We start from the raw sequence: 6,947 nt of genomic DNA on the forward strand, positions 1-6,947 counted from the left end.
CCAATTATCCTTCCTCCCATAACGCCGCACCATACATTAACCCGCCAAGGTCGCTGATGTTCCACTTGTCGCTGCCATTGTGGATTTTCCGTGGCCCAATAATTCATATTATGCCGGTTTATGTTACCGCTGTTGGTGGCTAAATAGAACGCGTGAAAAAAATCTGTCATCGTCCCGTAATTTCTCTTGTGCCCAGTGGTAGAACTGTACACGACGCTCAAAGTCGTCGCTATGCAATTCCTGGTGCATAGAAATATGGTAAGGGTGCAATCGATGTTGATGTAGCATTCTGAACACCGACGGTTTTGAGATTCCCGATTCTCACACAATTAGTCTGCTACTGATGTGCGGATTAGCCGCGACAGCAGCTAAAACACCTACCTGGGCATCGTCATTTGTTTGCAGGTCGTGGTTGACCTTTGACATGTGGCTGAACACTTCCTGTGTCCTTAAATTACGTAACTATCCGGCGAACGGTCCGTACAGGATACCGAGCAGCATACGTAGCACACGCCCGTTGGGCATTTCGATCACAATAGCCATACATCAAAACGATATCGACCTTTTCCGCAATTGGTAAACGGTCCATTTTAACATGGATAATGTATCACGAAGCGAATATCGTCCGCACTGGCGGAATGGTACGTGATACCACGTACTTACACGATAGTGACTATTACAGCGCCATCTATCACAAAGCGAAGAAGTGGTCCGTCTATAACATTTATATTTCTTTACGTACTACACGAATATGTAATAGAAAATGGGGGTTCCCGTTAAAAAAAAACGCAGTTGATATCCGTTACGGCAGCACCATCTAGCGGGCCAACCATAGCGCCATCTGGTTTCCCCCTTCAAGCAAGAAGAGTTTCGTTCTTTGTAGTTTTTTCGTTTGATGCTTATTTCGTGAGATATTTGGCCCGGTCGCCATCAAACATCTAAAAAATGGAAGAATATTTATGTATCTAAATGCGGACCATTTAGAGTTTTTCTCTGTAAAAATGATTAATTAAATCTGTTCAAAATCTCCTGTGTAGTATATAAGGAGTTGTTAAGGGAGAAAAACTTCAGTCTTCATTTGAAAACACTTTTGCCATCTGAGACTTCCTGGCACGTTATAACTGGGGGAGACTGTTCATAGTCTGATGAAAAGTGAAAATCCATTGTGGAACCTTTGCTGACTGCCAGCCATTTTATTTCTACGGCTAAACTGTCAAAAAGTTTATAGCTGCATGTTTCGCCTCTCTGTGTGCCAAAGTTAGGTTTATTAAATGATAATGCACGCCATTTTTTGCTCATTCTGATTATCCCTGTTACCCTCAAACTCAGATGAGCGGTTCATAACAAATTTCGTAAGTGAATAAATATACGGTTGTGTTGTGGTTAAGCCGGCCGCTGTGCCGAGCGGTTCTAGGCGCTTCAGTCTGGAACCGCGCGACCGCTACGGTCGCAGGTTCGAATCCTGCCTCGGGCATGGATGCGTGTGATGTCCTTAGGTTAGTTAGGTTTAAGTAGTTCAAAGTTCTAGGGGCTGATGACCTCAGATGTTAAGCCCCATAGTGCTCAGAGCCATTTGAACCATTTTTTGTTATGATCAATATTTCCAATTGCTTAAGGAAATACGTGTAAGATATACATGTGTGAATGGCACACATAATTCTCTTTGAAACTTCCTGGCAGATTAAAGCTGTGTGCCGAACAGAAACTCGCACTCGGGACCTTTGCCCATGGCAGGCAAGTGCTCTACCAACTGAGCTACCCACGCACGAGTCTCGGTCCGGCACACAGTTTTAATCTGCCAGAAAGTTTAATATCAGCGCACACTCTGCTGCAGAGTGAAAATCTCATTCTGATAATTCTCGGTATTTACTTTGTGCCAGGAATATCTGTTGCTTAAGTGAGGAGTTACTATAGAATATTATTAAATAAAGCATCACTGAATGAAAAATGCTAAAATAATGATGTAGTATGTCAATGTACTAACATAAGGAACTGGTATATCTATTGAGACACTGGTTACATTATTTACAGATCAAAAAGCTTTAATTTGTTTACATTTGTGACATCACAAGTCACACTCCTTTATGAATGATGTCTTCTTGATGATGCCACACCCCCTTTTCAATGATGTCACGTTGGTAGGAAATTTATAAAAATACAATGATGGCAGTGGTGGGAAAGTATTTAAATTTTTCAGCCAATCAAAGCGTTTAAAAATGCGAGATGGTAGAGGCAGAAAAAAATTTACACCCAATGACAATGCCGTATATTTCTTTGCTAAAGTCAGCCGTATTCAAAAGTACCCAGTTATACTACAGTACAGACACACATCATTCTCACCACAGGCAATGCATACAAGTAGACGGAATCATCCTATTAAATCGCCCCCCCCCCCCATATATATATATATATATATATATATATATATATATATATATATATATATATATAATTTTGCGCTATGTTTAAAAGTGTTCTCTCTATCAGGATTCTCGATGTCAAAAAGATATGTAAAGACATAACACTCTGCCTCATTAGTAAATTCCATCTTTGTTTTTATTTCATATATTACTAAGAAAGGTTTATGTCAAATATGATACCAACCATCTCACTTTTGGTCTTACACATATCTGTGTCATTTACCAATATACATAAGCACCTAAAATTCTGTCTTATGAGTGTACTACATCATCAGAACAGCAAAAAAATTCCATAACGGTGTTACTGACAGTATTTCCTTCATGAAAAATATGTAAGAACCTACAGTTCTCCCTCATCATTGCACTGAAACATCAGTAACAGCAACAAATATGTCATTGAGATGCAACTTACAGTATTTCCAGCGTCAAAAATACGCAAGCGCCTAAAATCCTGCCTTCTCAGTAAATTACTCTCTCCTTTGAAATCAAGTATAATCTCTCCAGGATCCAAAGAACTCAATTTGACATCTGAAAACCCACACAGTAATTATGTGGACTGTTTCTAAATCATTTGAATTTGCGAAATGTACATTTTCTGGATGGCTTTGAACTGACTAAATGTTCTCATGCACAACTTCGCATTCTGCAATTGAGTCTTTCATTTTATTATTTTCAATGGCAAATTGTGAACTTCAAGCAAAAATCCATACTTTTTGAAATTCCTCTTCGATAGGTATTTCATTATCATGTGAATTATTGCCAACCACTTTTAGAGCCGGCAATAAAACTAATCACTCTATCAATTTATTTGCGAGAGCAATTTTCCAGTGAACAAAATGGATATGTGCTGGTTATTCGTTCCACAATATTTTACAATAGTAAACTCCATCTCCCTCATCGTAATCATCCTCTTCTGCTTCTTCTTCTTGTTCATATTCTCGAACATCTCCACTTTCCTTTTTGATAAATACACTGTTTTCTTTGACTTTAACATCTTCATCTTCTTGGCCTTGGTGTGTCTTCTCCTTTTGGAATAACTCTCCCAATCTCTGCAGTGGCTGAGATACGAGAAAAAAGTGCATCCTTCATGAATTGCATCTTCTCCTCTGATAAGATCTGGTGACACAGTTTTTATATAATATTAGGCACAGCTGGATCAGGATCTCAGATTCAGAATAATATAGCACCTCAGTCATATCTCCATTAACGATGACAAGAGGCAATATTAATGTTGTATTTAACACTCTTATTGACTCACTGTGTTTGTTATGGACGATAGCAATAAATTTGCAAATTTATTTAAATTAAAATATTCACTGAATTATTTTATATAAAATAATTTGTTCTTAGCTAATTATCCTGTAAACTTATATGTAACTAATTATTACTAGCAGAAACAGTTTTGATAGAATCGCTGTGTTGTAATGCAATTTATTCCTTGAGAATGAAATCTTTCGCGATAGCACTATTGTGGAAAACATTCACGAACTTATGATTCGTTCAGAAATCCACTTAGAATGCGTTCCAAAATGTTCATAAACCTGGATGCTGAACGCTTTGTGAAACGAGGTTTTTTTCTTCAAAAATATGAATCTGGCACCAGATTTTGAGCCTCCCCCCCCCCCTCACCCAGATCTGGGCCTGCTTTTGATGTAAGCAGTGGAACGTGAAAATTTTGTTCGTGTTTGTAGCAGACAGAAAGACCAGAGCCTTCGGCACTCACGTAAGAGCTGTAAGAGCTGTACGTCAATGATGCCGCGGCCCCAAACCTCTGCTACACGGACCTCAACGACATTTCAAGGTGCAGCCTTACGACTAGCTAGTACCTGTTCGAACAACATCGCTTGATATCACATACTAACAACTGCAAAAATATCGACCGTCATCAATTAAATCCACATGAGAAATATGCGAAATTCGTTGTGATAATTTAAATTCTATAACACATTACTGAGAAATTTTTAAATGTATATTAAGGGGCGGCTCCGTCTCAGAGTCCTTAATACGAGCGCATCTGCTGTAAATGTAAATTTAGTCTACCTGTTACGTCAGTCCATTCATTTACAGGCACACGAAACGCACCAAGTACTGTTGTCTCGTATTTATCGAGAAAACAAAAGATGTAATTACGCTGCTGATCGTCTCTTGGTAAAAACCCTTGTAATAGCCACTAATTTTCTCATGGCTGTCACTTTACGACATGTATGTGAGAAATAGTAGTTCACAACACTTACAGCGGTACGGAGCTCAACTCTCAGCTCGCCTTTCCCAGAGTATAGCTTACATGCAATACTCTCACGAATCTTCCAGTCTTTGTTATATAACACTTGAATCCACATGTTTCTGACGAGTAGGAGATGTCCCCCTCCAAATCACAGATTGTCTCGATATCCCATCACGTTCCGACAGCATTGTTCTATCAGTGAGAAGGCTGTCTAGTCCTACAGTCGTCATTGACTAGGCAGAGAGCTATCGCAACGAGAAAAACAGGACACTAACGTACAGGAAGAAATAAACAACCATGCAACGTCTACCAGGACTACAGAAAGGAATTCAGAAGCATACCACCTACAATTCATAGCTATCGAATCCCTCTGTTCTTATACTAATCTTCTTTATCGTATTCCTATGATTGTTACGCTAGAAATACGACAGTATAATGCTGTCAGAGTCTTCGTTGACAGAATGTTTCGTGAGAAATACATCTCCTTTTTTTCAAATGGATCATACCGCTGCAATACGAATCTAACAGTATCACAGCGCTTCCACTACACTATCCAATGAATCATCTACAATGGTGCAACAGCCCCAACCTACATGCATACTTCAGAGCTGCTGCAAGAGTAGTTGCAGATTCGAGACTTCACAGCTGTTGCTCATTTTTACCCCCACGCGCTGTTCGATAGTGGACCGTCCGCGATGCCGTGTTCCGTCTAGACCAAAGTATGTCCACATGGGTAGTACGCATATGTCTAATGGTTGTTATTTATTTAGAAGCAAACCCAGAACTTACACGCTTATCCAACTATCGTACATCGAGAGCCAATTAGGACGTTCTAGCTACACCAAATTAATGTCACTGTTTAGTCCAGCATCAGCAGTCATCTTAGAACCTCTTACACCTCGATTCGAATTGTACTGCCACAGTCTCTAGGCGACATACCGACGGGATTTGAGGTCACTCCCCTCCTACACTGCCACGTCTTAGTGGCTGGATCACACCCGCCTTAAAAATATATGCAGTTGACGTATCAGTTCTTAGTGTTTGGATGGCTTCCCTTAAGATTCCAGCGAATGAATCCGAACCCGACATATGCACTGTTCCTCAGCTCGCTGCGGATGCTTACTGCTAGGTATTTTACTACATTTAACGCTTCTGATTACGGTGTACTAGATTTATAGTCCTATTAATGTGCAACTACAAACCCCATGATAGGTCTTCCCGCCAGCTTGCAGACAACTACTTCACCTGCTAACATTCTAGATATAAAAGAAATACACTACATGTCACTGTACAGTACTTGATGAAAGGTACAATGCACTAGTATTATCAAATGGTTCAAATGGCTCTGAGCACTATGGGACTTAACATCTGAGGTCATCAGTCGCCTAGAACTTAGAACTACTTAAACCTAACTAACCTAAGCAGATCACGCACATCCATGCCCGACGCAGGATTCGAACCTGCGACCGTAGTGGTCGCGCGGTTTCAGACTGAAGCGCCTAGAACCGCTCGGCCACTCCGGCCGGCACCAGTATTATCGATTACGTCCCATCCCAATCTCATGCTCTAATCAGGTTAAAAAAGAAAGATTGTCTATTTACTTACATATACAACCTAATCTGGCCTTGGACAGCGACTATATGGTGTTGAGCTGTCGAATCGATGCTGCTGTTCATCAGTATATGTCATTTAAGCACAAACCGTAAGCTCGCATACAGAAAAATAACGCATTTCTGCTAAGTGTTTACAATTTTACTACATTTACGAGCAAAGTGGCCCAAAGTGATGTTATGATCATGTGAGCAGAAGTGTTGGCGTCTTGGATCTTTAGAATAGGCTATATATAAAGGGAGCATTGCTCTGTAACATAGTGGAAGTTTGGGAGTGTTGGGCAGGTATATTGGTGAGTCACACTGTTAGTATTGTAGGATAATTCTAACCTTTCCAGAAAAGAGATACTCTCACATTCATCTCCTGAATCAGCGTTGTTATAGAGTTCAAGGTGTGGTTTGCAAGAGATTAGGTTAGCTCACCTCAAATATAGAACTTACGATGTGAGACTGGCACGTTTCAAAGGTTGGTCTTTAGCTATTAAGCAACGTCCTGACTAAGTAAAGCTGGATTCTTTTATACCTTTGACGGAGACTGAATAATGTGTTTCCATTGTGGTGGAGGATTGAAATATTGGGAAGAAACGCATACCTCTTGGGCTGAACATGATATATGGTTTTCCAGGTACCTGTTTGTGCTTTTTTCGAGGGGCACGAATTTTGTGGATAATATTTGTCAGGAGGGAGGTGCAA

Source organism: Schistocerca gregaria, chromosome X (assembly GCF_023897955.1).
Source record: "Schistocerca gregaria isolate iqSchGreg1 chromosome X, iqSchGreg1.2, whole genome shotgun sequence".
Classification (NCBI taxonomy): Eukaryota; Metazoa; Arthropoda; class Insecta; order Orthoptera; family Acrididae; genus Schistocerca; species Schistocerca gregaria.